This window comes from Rhinopithecus bieti, unplaced genomic scaffold (assembly GCF_001698545.2).
Source record: "Rhinopithecus bieti isolate Rb0 unplaced genomic scaffold, ASM169854v2 scaffold_26676, whole genome shotgun sequence".
Lineage (NCBI taxonomy): Eukaryota > Metazoa > Chordata > Mammalia > Primates > Cercopithecidae > Rhinopithecus > Rhinopithecus bieti.
Window position 1 is genome coordinate 836,635 of NW_016812009.1, and position 13,937 is coordinate 850,571.

At 45.1% G+C, this 13,937-nt stretch overlaps 1 long non-coding RNA gene across 6 annotated transcripts in view; it reads left to right on the plus strand.

Moving 5' to 3' along the window:
• Positions 1 to 13,937, plus strand: part of LOC108544389 (uncharacterized) — a 51,273-nt gene that overhangs the window by 1,002 nt on the left and 36,334 nt on the right. For all 6 annotated transcript variants that reach the window (XR_001889821.1, XR_001889822.1, XR_001889820.1 and 3 more), the window contains exon 2: positions 2,557 to 2,663. This is a non-coding gene — a long non-coding RNA (uncharacterized LOC108544389). The remainder of the gene's footprint in view (positions 1 to 2,556; positions 2,664 to 13,937) is intronic.

Sequence of the window (13,937 nt, forward strand, 5' to 3'; positions counted from 1 at the left end):
AGAGAGAGAGAGAGAGAGCGAGAGAGAGGAGAGGGTGTTGCTGATAAGTTAGACTTATATGTGACAAAATAGTCTCCCTGCTGATAAAAAGGTGGAAGAGGAAAGCTCTCTTTGGCATATTTCCAGGGGGTGAATACCCAGATTAGGAGTCCATGAGGGGCCTGGATTCAAGGACATAAGGAGGAGGCAGTGAGTGACTGGCTCTCAGGATGCAGAGTGGAGACACTGGGTACAGTGATAGTGAATTAAGTCACAAGGGTTTGGTGACTTAGAAATGAGAAAGAGTGAAATAAAGGAGTCAATATTAGTAGAAAAAATGGAACCCAACCTTGAGGGTTGTGGCTTCTTCTTTACTCTTCAGCTTGTTCCTTCATTTGTCTTCCCATTCAACTCTGAAATCCAAAGTGGTAGATGAGAGGGGAGGGCTGGGAAAGGGGTGTATATACAGAGAGACATGGCTGATGTAGGGAAGTGTGGTGAGCTCAAGAGCTTGGCATTAGGAATCTCCATCACTAATGGAGTGGATACTTTCAAAGGATGAATGCAACACCACATTGGATACTTTTAAAGGATGAATGCAACACCACATTGGATACTTTTAAAGGATGAATGCAACCGCAACCATGAAAAGTGTTCACATTTCCATAAAACTTTATAAAGCAGCCCACAGATATTGTCTTGTTCATTTTGATTGTCAAACAGCCTGTGAAGAAGGTATTGCCATCCCCATTTTCCAGATTAGGAGAATTGACTCAGGGAGCAAATTTCCCAAGGATGGCCATTGGCAGAATCAGGCTCAAACCTGTGTCTTTGGACTCCAGGTGGAATACTTTCTTGTTTGAACTCATGGAGGGTGACTGAGGCCATCACATAGCCAGAAAATCCTGAGATAGAAACAATTGTTCAGATGCTGATGGGGGCGGGGCAAATCACCAGTACGAAGCTGTTTGGATGCAGGACAACAGGGAGTGGTGGGGACTGTGTTTCAGGACTGGTGGGCCAACACCCTGCTACAGGGAGTAATCACTACTCAGCTCCAGGTCATTACTGCCAGGAAGAAATGCCAGCTTGATTTTTTTTTTTTTTTTTTTTTGAGAGAAGCTAGAAATTCAATTGAACAAATATTTATTGGGTGTCTACTATGTATCAGACACTGGGGATAAGGCAGTGAATAAAACTGATAAAAATCTCTAGATTTTCATGTGAACTTCACCAATTTTTAAGTGTTGGGAACTAATAGAAAGTTTAGAAAACATTGTTCAGGTCCAACAAAACACATCTGTGGGCCACATTTGACCTGTAGGTTGTCAGTTTGTGGCGTCCAAAAGTTCTGATGGACCAAGTTTTTGGTTTGTTTGTTTGAGACAGAATCTTACTCTGTTGCCCAGGCTGGAATGCAGTGGTGTGATCTTGGCTCACTGCCACCCCTGCCTCCTGGGTTCAAGTAATTCTCCTGCCTCAGCCTTCCGAATAGCTGGGATGACAGGTGCCCACCACCATGCTTGGCTAATTTTTGTATTTTTAGTAGAGATGGGGTTTCCTCAGATTGGCCAGACTGGTCTTAAAACTCGTGACCTCAAGTGATCCACTTCCCTCAGCCTCCCAAAGTGCCAGTATTCAGGCACCTGCCACCATGCCCAGCTAATTTTTTAATTTTTTGTATTTCTAGTAGACATAGGGTTTCTCCATGTTGGCCAGGTTGGTCTCGAACTCCTGACCTCAGGTCATGGGCCTGCCTTGGCCTCCCAAGGAGCTAGAATTACAGGCATGAGCCACCGTGCCCAGCCTGGACCAAATATTTTCTGAAGAGGGGAGTAGAATGTTCCACTAGGGTCAGGGAAAAAATTGTTGGCAATTCTAATCCCATTTGTTTTTTAAACTCATCCTTTAAAAAATTTCATTTTTGTGAATGCTACATAACTGACTCATATATAGCACAGGCATATCACTTAAATATTTAAAGATATTACTTATATATATTGGGGATAAGTGATCAAAGTATTTTTATTGGTAAGGGTGTGGAGCTGAAGGGTTCAAGACCCCTGGAATAATAGGCCAGGCATGGTCGCTCACTCCTGTAATTCCAGCACTTTAGGAGGCTGAGGTGAGCGGATTGTTTAAGCCCAGGAGTTTGAGACCGGCCTGGACAATATGGTGAAACCCCGTCTCTAACAAAAGAAATACAAAAATTCGCCGGGCATGGTGGCATGCACCTGTCTTCCCAGCTACTCAGGAGGCTGAGGTGGGAGGATCACTTGAGCCCAGGAGAGTGAGACTGCGGTAAGCTATGCTCACACCGCTGCACTCCAGCCTGGGTGACAGAGCTAGACCCTGTCTCAGAAAAAAAAAAAAAAAAAAAGAAAAGATAAAAGAAAGACCCCTAGACCCCTGGAATGGTCTTTGAAAAGCATATATTTGTACATCACCTACCTGAGACAGGGCTAAAGCTGTAGTCTCCAGCTTGGTGCTCAAGGGACCTCAGAAAGTGTGAGACTGGGTAGTGTGTCTACAAAAAACATTGGCTCAACCCAAACCATCCCCTTTTTCTTCCACCAGAGCACTGTCCTATGAGCAAAAACTGCAGATATCTTTGAGCGATAGAAGAGACAACCGGGCTGGGGGCCAGTTCAGTGCGGACCTACATTTCAACCACCATGATGAAGGTTTGGGGCTGTTATGGTCACGTTTGCTTTTTGCTTTTTATAATACTGAGATATACTTGTGAGAATACAGCTGTGCTGGAGAAGCCAGGACTACGAAGTAATTTAATATTCATTCTTAAGTGTCAGGAGGTTACTATAAGAAAGCAGGTGACCAACTACTCCTCCCTGAGCTCAGAGAGTGAAAACATGGGTGTAAACCTCTATGAATGAGACTCAGGTTACAGTCATGGAAGACATAGTGAGCTTCAGCTGAGTCCTGTTCTTGAGCCTGTCTTGGACACCATACCCCCATCTGTTAGTAGAGTGGCAACGTGGTCTAGAAAGAGCACTGGACAAGGAAACCTGGAGTCCTGTAGAGACCTTTTTAACTGCTATGACCTTAAGCATGCCAGATGTGTCCGTTTCTGGATCGCATTTTCTTCTCGTTTTTGAATAAGGAAGGGCATGGTTTATGGTCTCTGAGCTTCTTCCTTCTACTTCAACCACTGGTTCTATGCTAAGTCTCAGTGTTGGAATGTAGATACTTTTGAGTGTTTTCCTAAACCGGAATCAGTTGTCTGTAACCCAGATCAATACACTAGCTGCTGTAGCAAACAAATCTCAAAACATACAATGGCCCATGCCTGGTAGAAGTTTACTTCTTGTTTACAAAAGGTCTAAAATGTGTTTCCCTAATGAGCAGGCCATTTTCCTCCAAGTGGTGATACAGGGAAGCAGGATCTTTCCTCTCCTCCTTGTGGTTCTGACATCTTAGGTACTTGACTCCAATGTAGCCATGCTCATTTCCATTGAGCTGGTGGAAGAGGACAAAGCATAGTCAATTGAGCCTGAGAGATTTTTAAGGACCGACTAGGAGGGGTGTCCATTAATTCCGGTCAAATTCCATTGGTGAGAAATCACTCATATAGAAACACCTAAATACAGAAGAGTCTGGGCAAGGTAGTTCAGCTCTGTGCCCAGGAAAAAGAGGAAATGGATTTAGGCAATAGGAATCAATCTGTGCCATAGAAAGGAGAGTTTAAAGGAGAAAGAATTATGTGAATTGAAGAAGAGTAAGATTAGGGTGATGTTAATTATATTGCTCTTTCTGAAGAGCTAGAAGTCCTCAGTTGCTGAAGGATGGCAGGACCTGGGTTTAAAAATATTTTCTGGCCCACAAGGAAGAGCCCTGGGCAAAGACTCAAGACACACTAGGTTCTGGTTTGGTTGTCTCAAACTAGCCATGGGACTGAATATAATTTATCTGACTGTTATGTTTACAGTTTCTGCATCTGTTAATTGTAACCAAAATGCATACTCTAACTACCTAACAGAATTGTTTTAAAAGTCAGGTATAGCAACATCTTGCACATTTTGAAAAAAAACAATGATTAAAATGGAGAATGAGTTTAAATTGTAGATGGAGAAAATTAAGTTGGATAAGGAAAAAAGAAACAAGAACTTTCCCCATAGTGAAACAAGGAAAATTTTTAGGGAATGTGCAAATAACTTCAAGAAATCAATGGGAAACAATTTTGACAAGATTGGAAAGAAGGCTCCAACTCAAAGGGTAGCTTGCGGGGGTTGGCACAGGAGACATGGACTGTGGTTCTGGCACTACACACAGATTGCTGTTTGACCTTGACTGAATTTCTTCCCCTCTTGGGGCTTCAGTTTCCCCTTTGCAAAACAAAAGGATTGAACTAAATAATTTTGCTAGGGTCTCATTCTCAAATGGTATACCTCTGATTGTGCACTCAATCCTGTCTGGACGCAGGGATCCCAAGGGCTTTAAGACACAGTCAACTGCCAGGTTGGCATTTCAACATGGATGTCCAACAGGCATTTCCAGCCTCTCACATGCATCCAAAGCCTTAGGTTGTCTTCCTTTCCCAGAAGGTTCCTCCTGTGGTACAGCCTTCCACACTTCAGGAAAAGGGCAGCTACCCTGGGAGTCCCCCTTTATCCCTCAGTGCCACACACAGCCTGCATCCCATCGACCAGCACATCCTGTTGCTCCACCTTCAAATCTCACCTCCTTCCTGCCATCACCTCGCATCTGTGCTGTGCACCTGCCTCACAAGGGCTCTCCCTGAGCCCACTCTCACCGCTCACTGTCTGTTCCTCACTCAGTCGTCAGGGTGAGCTCTTTATTCTTTCCTCCATTCAAAATCTCCCAGTGACTTCTTATCGCATTTGGAATAAAATCAGAATCCTTGCCTTGGCCTGCCCAGGTTCTTGACCTCACCTGTAGCTCTCTCCTGCTTCTCCTGACCACCCCCACTTTGGCCATAGCCAGTTTGGCTGCTCTTCAGCATGTGGGGCTCATTTTGGTCTCAGGGCCATGGCGCTTGCTGTGCTTGGGGCTCTTTCCTTCCAGATCTTCTTCCAGTTCCTTCATTTGCTCCATTCCCATCTCACTTCTGAGGTCCCTTCTTTCAGGAGGCTTCTTCTCTAGCCCCTAATCCATTGACCTCTAGCTCTCCATCCTTCTCTAGCCCCTAATCCATTGACCTCTAGCTCTCCATCCTTCTCTAGTTCCTAATCTACTGATCTCTCACCCTCATCCTGACTTATTTCTCCTTAAGGCACTTATCACTCCCTGACATTATTTTATTTCTTTAGTTGTGTATCTTCTGTCTCTCTCCACTAAGATGTGAACTCCATCAGTGCAGAGACTTTTCCTGTGTTGTGTACAACTGTATCCCTTGTGATGTCTTGTAAGCATTCAATAAATATTAACTAAATGAGTGACTGAATCAAGGAGGAGAAACTGACCATAGAGCCTCTGCAGAGCGACAAACATTCTTCCACAAATGGAGGAGAGCTTGGGACTTGGTTTTCTGGCCAGAGGTGAAGCTGGGCCATCCCCCTGCAGCCTGGAGTGGAGGTATTCGTGCAGGGCATGGGTCTCTGATACTGGGAGCCAGTTGTCTCTGCCCTGAGGCTCTGATCAGATCCAGGCACTCGGAGGTTCTGTGCTTCCCTGCTTTTCCCTTTTTAGGTGGTACTTGGCTGACCTCCCAGGGAGTATAGCGGGCTTCTTCTCTAAGCCATTTGTTCTTGCTGTTAAGAAATGACTAAGCAGATTCTCTGTCTCCTGGTAGCCAACTTCCAGCCTGCAAGACTTGATGCTTTTCTGAAAGAGGCCCCTTCTTTTGCTCTGTGTTCAGAGAAAGCACGAAGCAGACATCACAATTGTTGCCTCCTTTGCAATGGTCTGACTCACTTCCTCTTGGTGTGTGGCTCTAGGTTGACCCCCACAAGGAAGAGAGAGACAGAAACTGGTGTGATTCCTACCCTCAGGACTCAGTGTCCAAGTCCTGCTGGATATTACAGAATGACTGGTTGAGACTATTCAGATGGTGACCTGATAATACTGGCACCATTTTTACTGACAGATTGCTAAGTGCCAGGCACCATGCTAACCTCCCTAGGTACCTTAGCTCATTTAATTCTTGCAATTACCTTGTGAGGTAAGTACTGTGACTTTATAGGTGAGGAAATGGAGGCAAAGGGAAGTTGAGGAACTTACCCAAGGTCATATGGCTCAGTGGCGGGGGACTGCATGGAAGCACAGGACCCTGTTTTCAATATGCTTGCCTGTCTTGTCCAGGGTGCTTCTACACAGTGCTGCACAGACAGCTCCTAAAGCTGAGTGCAGCAGGCACACAAAGAAAACCCCAAGTAATTCTTCCAAGGGTCTCTGCTTCACCCCCTTAGTTTACTTTAGGAAGACCTCTGCCAAGTTCAGTATGAAGTTAACAGATTTAATGTGAAAAACTGGTTTAGAAGTGAACTAGCTTGTGGACTACTGGGTATAAATAAAACTAGAAAGAACTTTGCAGAATCATTTATATGTTGGCATTTATTGCAAATCATCAGGAGAGTGATATATCAAACTGTCATTCCTGAATTTAATTGACTAGGGAATATGTTTTTTTCCCCCTTAGGAGTATCTGAGGGGCTAGAGTTCCATGAACACTCTTTAGAAATTGCTGAACTGTGCAGATATACCCACTGACTGTAAAGATGCCTTGGGCATTCCTCTTTCTATTCCTTTGCCCACCCCAATTTCCCCATCTGGAATTCATCCTCTGTCCATCCATCCATCCATCTGTCCATCCACTAAACATCTACTGTGTTCTGGGCACTATACAAGGTGCTTTCTCCTAAGTCATCTTGTTAGTTTTTGCCACAGCTCCATTCCATAGATAAAGAGGTGATAGAGACAGGAGACAGACAAGGGTCCCTGGCAAAAACACAGCTAAAACCTAAAACAGGCCTGAAGGCTGAAAAACCGGACTGCTGGTCCCAGATGAAACCCACCCTTTCCTGACTGATTCGCTCTGAATAATGCACAGGTGGAAGCAGGCGGAGCAGGGAGGAGGAGCCTGTCGTCTTCAGTTCCTATGTAGTGGCCTGGGATTCAGTCTGTAAGGTGCAGGCCTGCTAGCAGGATTCTCTCTCGCTTGGCTGGGAGTTCCTCTTTCCTTTTTCCCTTTTCACCCAATAATCCCTTCCCCGCATTTCACCCTACAATGTGTCTGTGTGCCTAAATTTTCCTGGTAGTGTGAAAAGAACCTGTTTTTTCCTGCAGCAGAGACAGCATATCAACAAACCACAAAGCTGGACAGTGAAAGGGCTGGGATTAGAACCCAAATTTCCCAATCCAGATTCCAGATTTTTTTTTCTTCTATTCTTCAGTGTTTTGTCCTGTAGTTGCTTATTCATATTTTCTCCATTTGTCAAAATCCCAACTCAAACTTTGTTTCCTTCAGAAATTCATGTTTCTCTTTCTTCCTGCCTGCTCTGCACAGAGAACTCCCTCCATCTTCTAAACCTCCTCCAGACCATCTCTATCTAGATTTGGCACCCACTTCATCAGGTTTCTGGTTAAGAAGTGAGTGTGTGTATGTATGGGGGGGGGTGAGTGTGGATGTGGGTGTCTTGGATCTCCAGTGGTGTGTAAGCCAAGCACTTGGCACACATCATCTTTACCTGGCACATCAGCCTTGTGAGAGAGGTACCATTACACTCATTTTGTAGATGATGGAACTGATGCACGATGAGATTGAGCCACTCGCCCAACATCACGAAGCATCAGTGATGAAGCAGGATTTGAGCCTCAGTCTTCTGGCCCCAGAATCCACATTCCTTCCACTATTCTATGCTGAACCCCTTGTTGAACCCCTAGTTTCATAGCTGAGAGACTGAGGCCCATGGAGGGACAGTGGCTAGCCCCAAATCCCACAGCTGTGAATAGCCGTGCTAAGACCACATGCAAAGGCTCACATTCGGGAACCTTTCTTCCCCAGCAGGCTGCTTCCCCAGGTCTAATGCAGGTCCCAGCTATTGCTGCCAGTCAGTTCCTGTTACCTGGATGCCATGGAAATTGTACCTTGTAGCTCTTGATACGGCAGGAGCCTGGTAGCTGCTCCCTGGGGGAGAGCCAAGGAAGGTCAGAGTACTAGCCTGCAGACCCAGCACCTAAAATAAACCAGGCAGCAACCCCAGTGGAAACCAGGCAGCAACCCAAGAGCGTGACATAACCTTCCCACAGCTCAGAGCTGGAGGCGGCTTCCAGCTCCAAGGTTCCCTGGGTACAGCGCCTAACAGAGCACACGTGCACTTCAGGGCTGCGACTTCTTCCTTTTATTTTAAAGAAAATGAGTTTCTTTTACTCTGGTTCTAGAACTGAGGGCTGGCAGGAATTGAAGGAGCTAAGAGCCAGGAGACCCTTGGACCATGGTGGGGAAGGCGCAAGGATTAGGCTTCAGATTGGTTTCCAAATTCGAATGTTCATCAGAATCACTGGAAGAGCTTTCAAAAATGATCCGGGTTTCATTCCAGACCTACAGAATCAGAATATCTGGGGACAGGGCCTGGGAATCGGTATTTGAATGTGTTCTCCAGGTGAGTCTCTTCTGGTTCAGGTTTGTGAACTACCTTCCCAAATATGCCTCTTCATGGCTATCTCCATTTGCTGGTAGTCCACCAGATCTCCATCTGCCATCCTCAACTCACACTTAGTACACCTTTTTTTTTTCACCTGTGAAATTTAAATTCTATTTTGTCCATGTCCATAGCTTTGAGGGTTGGTGTGATAACAGCACTTAATGGGGGTTTCTGTTATTTTTTTTGGCAGATTTTAGGTTTTCTCTTTAAATGGAAGTTCAGGAGGGGTCTGTTCTGCCAGAGGAATAAGTCCCCTGAGAAGTCACTTTTGAAAAATTTGGTTGTGTTAGAAGTCTGTCTCTGAGGCCTTTAGTATCCAAAGCAGTCCGTGAAAGTCAGAGGTTGCCATGGGAATGGCAGCTGCTGGGAGACAGGCTATTGTGTTTAGATTCTTGTACTAATAACACCCTCCCCAGCAGCCAGAAATACCTGTTGAAAGGAGAGGTTCTTTTCTTCTTATTCAAGAAGAGTTTGGAAAGTTACTTTCCTCTGCCTTGAAGAGGGTCAGGGGTTTGTGGTTAGGTGGACAAGTGACTGTTTTTTTCTCCTCTTGCCCAAGGTGCAGCAAGAGAACTCAGTTGGAACCTCGGACCCTCCCAGCCGATCAGTATATCTAAGGGGGAGAAAAGCCACACTGGCCATGGGGAGACCCTGGATGAATGTTGACACCAAGCTGACCTGAATTCCAGGCTCACATTCTAGATGTGTGTTCTCCCCTGGGTAGGAGTCACTTACAAAAGGATTCTGGGGAGATTGTTAGCAGCCTACTTTCCACTTCAGTGGAAAGAGCATTGGGTTGCATGCATCTTCTAGCTGCATGAGAGGGCAAGAAAAGGAAAAAGAGGAGAGGACTAGTTTTAGTTGAATATTATACCTACCACAAGTTAGGTGTTGTGTTAGGTGCAGGGAAATAAAAATCACTAAGAATTTGTACTTGCAAGGAGTTCACTGTCTCGAGGCAAGCATGGAATCAGAGATGGCAAGTGGTGGTCATTTTGTTTGCTGACTGGTGAGGAAGGGATGGATGTCATTTGCTATGTCTGGATCTAAATAAACAATACCGTGATTTCCACTGCTCAGAGCTGTATGTGGTGCCCTGTGAATGGTGCAGATGAGACGTCCAAAGACAGCATTGTTCATACTGGCTCAGGATGGATGAGGTACTGAAGGAGGCCAGATCGGAGGAGCCAGTCTGGGCAGGGCAAGGTAAGGGGTCCTTCTGTGAACTCAAGAGAAGTTTCCTGTTTTGCGTCCCTTCTCAAAGCCCTGGGAGAGTGCTAGCCCTTAGGAACATTACAAAGTGCACCTGGTTTTCTTTGGGGAAATTCCACTTTTGAGTCCTTTACCCTTTTAAGAATATTTCTTCCCTTGTTTCTCCTTATCCTTGATCAGGTCCCTTTTTCAGGGAGAGAAATTGTCCAACAATTTATACTGCTAAGGGTAATTTAAACCACTCTAGAAAGGCTTATATTTGAAAGAAAGAGCCATGAGGTGATGGATATGTTAATTAGCTTGATTTAATGACTCCACGTTTCATTAATAAATCATAACACTACTTTGTGCTTAGAAATACATACAATTACAAGTTGTCAATTTGCAATAAAATAAAAATAAACAAAAATAAAAAAGGAAGAGCTGAGAGAACAATGCTTAACTCCACACAGTTAACACTGGGGATCTAGACCACATGTACCTAACTGGGGAGATTCTTTAGGCCAGGGATTGGCAAACTTTTACTGTAAAGGACTAGATAGCAAATGCATTCAGCTTTGTGGGTGATGCAGTCTCTGTTGCAACTGTTCAGCTCTGTTGCTGTTCTGCAAAAGCAGCCACGGACGATACCAATAAGTGAATGGGAGTGGTGTGTTCCAATAAACCTTTATTTGTAGATACCAAAATTAGAATTTCATGTATTTCATGTGTCATAAAACATTATTTTTCTTTGCATTTTTTCCAGCTATTAAAAATGTGAAAAGGAGTCTTAGCTCATGGACTGTACAAAAACAGAATTCCATGGGCCAGTTTGCTAACCTTTGCCTTCCTATCACCTCTTCTATCACATTATAAGATGAGCGGTGCTGTGGGGTGAGGTCACTCTGCCTAGAGATTCTTTTTGTATGGCCTAATAGTTTATCTATTTCTTTTTTTTGAGATGGGGTCTCGCTCTGTCATCTAGGCTGGAGTGCAGTGAGTGGTGTGATCTCGGTTCCCTGCAGCCTCTGCCTCCCAGGTTCAAGTGATTCTCCCACCTCAGCCTCCCTAGTAGCTGGGATTACAGGCACGCACCATCGTGCCCAGCTACTTTTTTTTTTTCTTCTATTTTTATAGAGACAGGGTTTCACCATGTTGGCCAGGCTGGTCTTGAACCCCTGACCTCAGGTGATCCACCCACCTTGACCTCCTAAAGTGCTTGGATTACAGGCACGAGCCACCACGCCTGGCCTACCCATTTCTTTAGTCAAATGCGGAGGACCTACTGTGTGTTAGGGGCTGCTCCAGGTACTGGGAATTCAGAAGTGAATGAGACAAGTGCCTGCCTTCGAGTAACTTATGTTCCCTTGGCCATGGCAGGAAGATTTAAGGAGTGGAGACAAGATGTGGGTTTTGGTCTGAGTCTTTGCTACCCTGGACTTGGGTCTCTTTTAGAGACTGGTTGTTCTTGGGGGCTAGGCTGGTTTGCATCATTTGCTGTGGATCCTGAACACAGGTCCCATAGTAATCAGCTGCAGGAGAGCTGTGTGACATGCTTGGAACCAATGCCCTGGGATAACTTTAGTGTTCTGAATTTCCAACTAAAAGTGCAGCCAAAAAATAAAAATGAGTAAAATAGCATAAAACCCAAGACCTTTAGGGCTCAGTGTATTCTGGCACAGCATTTCAGTGGGATTCTGGGATGGTTTTCAAGAGCCGTGGCTTCTCTTGACTTTCCCATGGCCTATTCCAAGACAACCACTGATCTGCAGATGTTCCCCCAGGACTGGGGCATGGCAGAGGCCCATTGCTATAGCAGCTACTGCTGCTGCCAGGGCCAGAGGTCAGTACTCATGTGGTCTCTGGCAATGGCCGTCCTCCTCCAGCTCCCACCCATTCCCAGGCAGGTGATAGAGAAGCCCTGTGGATTCCTCCTTTGAGACCAACAGGTCCCTCCATGATGTAGGAAAACAGATGTGGCTGCATTGAGACAGAAGAGGGGCTCTCCAGTGAGTAAGAAATTGTTCCCAGCCCATGGGCCTCATGATTTACAGGGCATCTGCCTCATATCTGGTCCCTTTGTTATGTGCTACGGGGATGTGGGGGTGAGGGTGAGGTAGGGAATTGAGCCTGGAGGAAAGAGGACAGAAAGATAAGGGAGGTGGTATGGTTCCTGCTTCCAAGTTCTGCAAAGTCCGGCGAGGTGGAAATTACATGAAGTAGTTCGGGCATCCCAGGGAGCAACACTTTTGTTCTTTAAAATTCAAACTGCTCTAATCACCAATGATCTTGCTGTCCCCTAAGTTCCTTGTGTAGACAATGAGAAACTTCATTACCTGATCGCCTGATTGCAAAGGTTTTTTTCTGCTGTCAGAGTCTAAAGTTTGAAGCATCCTGCCTTCTTTTCCTGGGGTCTCCCATCTTTTCCATATCCACCTCATCTCTCTTCTTCTACTTCTGCCTCTTCCACTGTGATCTGGCTTAGAGATGCTCAGCATCTGCCCAGAGCTCATCTGGGAGTGCCATCCCAGGCCAGGTTCTCAGGGAATGGGGACAGACAGTGTGGAAATGTGGAGGGAGAGGGGAATCTGCCCTTGGCCAGCTGGGTTTCATTGGAAGCCTCCTCTATGTGGCACCTTGCTCCTAGCCAGACTTCCTTTAGCCACTTTTAATATGTATTTTTAGGGTTTATTCATAAATATCACATGTTACACATGCATTCATTCAGCAAACATTTGTTGAGTGCCTATCACACACCAAACACAATGGTGGGGATAAAAAAAAGTGGGTGAAATGGACCCAGAATGTTGGTCCTATTTCATGTCTGCAAGGTCACTCCACTCTCTTATTTTGCGGTTGAAGATTCTGAGGCTCAAAGTGGGACAGTGGCTTATTTAAGGTGACATCATTAAGGGTAGAGCCAAGACAGGAACACAGGACCTTTTAATCTAGGTGAGACCAGACAGCCGAAATTGTATTTCCATACATATATTTAGCATTTAAAATGTACAGAGTATGTCTATGGTGACATACTCTGTATGTCCATCTCCCTGGTGACAGGAGGCAGGCATGGTTACTATTATTCACATACTTATGAAGAGCCTTCATGTGGTTATTCATTTTTCAGATGAAGAAACTGAGGTTCACGAGGTTACACATTTGAATAAAAGTCACATGGCTGGAGGTAGCAGAAATAGGAGAAGGACTTGGGTCTTCTGATTCCCAATCACTTGTAACACGGATCTCCTCACCTGCACCAACCACTTCTCATAGAAGAGCTGTCTCTCTCCTCTGTGACTTCCTGGTGGCCTGTGGTCAAAGATGACTGAGAAGAGACCCCAGACCATCTCGTAGTATGCTGCAGTACCATCAGGATACAGGAAAGAGGCAGAAACTCAGAGACCATTAGGAGAGGGGCGAAAGAAAAAACCAGGAAAGATTGGCTGACATAGAGAGAGGTGAAGGGTATGGGAGAAATGGGAGAAGAAAGCAGCATAAGACTGGTCTGGTAAGAAAGAATGGAGCTTTGTGATAATTTTGACACCCTTCCACATAAAAGCTAGCTGTCATGGTAAGGGAGGTGTTGATACACACAATGCGACTTGGACCACTGATGGGTAAGGGAGTTATAAATCCCGTCTGTGATTTGATTAGGGCTGGCGATCCACAGTGTTCGACTGCCTGACGTCATCCTTGAATTCCTTAAATTCCTATCAGCTTTCTGATTGGATTCCTCCTCACTAACCGCTCTCCCACTGGAAACAAGAAACAGTAGCCTTGTGGCTGGCTCGTAGAATTCCCTAGAATTCCCTGAGGTTCCCTCATGAACCTCAGTTTCTTCATCTGATAAATGAATAACCACGTAGAGGCTCTTTATAATTATGTGAAGAATAATAATCATGCCTGCCTCCTGTTACCATGGAGATGGAGATGGACATACTCTGTACATTTCTCTGCATTGAGGAGAGTTGGTAAAAGAGAAGAAAACAACTTCAGTCTCTCTTGATTGTCTTTTAAATGATCTCTTTCAGGTTTAGGGGGATCCCTATGGTGTTAGACCTCACAGAATTGATGCTACTATTATAACCCATCCATTAAATCATTTTTTTTCTTTTTATCAGTTTTATTCGTTTTTTTTTTTTTTTT